General features: G+C 25.4%; 1 protein-coding gene across 1 annotated transcript in view; it reads left to right on the top strand.

The window, feature by feature from the left end:
• LOC119581942 (flotillin-2-like) overlaps positions 1–547 on the top strand; it is a gene marked incomplete at its 3' end in the record, with an annotated part of 34008 nt that overhangs the window by 29291 nt on the left and 4170 nt on the right.

Below are 547 nucleotides of genomic sequence, written 5' to 3'. Positions count from 1 at the left end.
GAAAACTGCACTTTGAATGAAAAAAAGAACTAATGAAAAAATGCACTTTGAATGAAAAAAACTAATGAAAAAATGCACTTTGAAAGAAAAAAAAAACATTAAAAATGCACATTAAATAAAAAAACTAATGAAAAAATGCACTTTGAAAAAAAAAAGCCATTAAAAATGCACATTAAATAAAAAAAACTAATGAAAAAATGCACTTTGAAAAAAAAAAGCCATTAAAAATGCACATTAAATAAAAAAACTAATGAAAAATTGCATTTTGAATTTAAAAAAGCTAATGAAAAATGCACTTTAAATGAAAAAAATAAAAGAATGCACTTTGAATGAAAAAAGAAAAAAATGCACTTTGAATGAAAAGAAAAAAATGCACTTTGAATGAAAGAAAGCTAATCCAGAAACGAGAACTGAAGAGGAAGGCTTCATTTCTGTCTCGTTTACGACGAAACGATAAACGTTACGAGGGAACAAAAATAAAGTAAAAATATTATTTGAAAGTCCGTGTAATTCTCTCTCTGGCTATTCCTCAGGTTGTATATTCGTT

The sequence above is a fragment of the Penaeus monodon genome, chromosome 15 (genome assembly GCF_015228065.2).
Source record: "Penaeus monodon isolate SGIC_2016 chromosome 15, NSTDA_Pmon_1, whole genome shotgun sequence".
NCBI classification, from domain to species: Eukaryota; Metazoa; Arthropoda; class Malacostraca; order Decapoda; family Penaeidae; genus Penaeus; species Penaeus monodon.
This window is presented reverse-complemented; position numbering and strand designations above follow the sequence as displayed.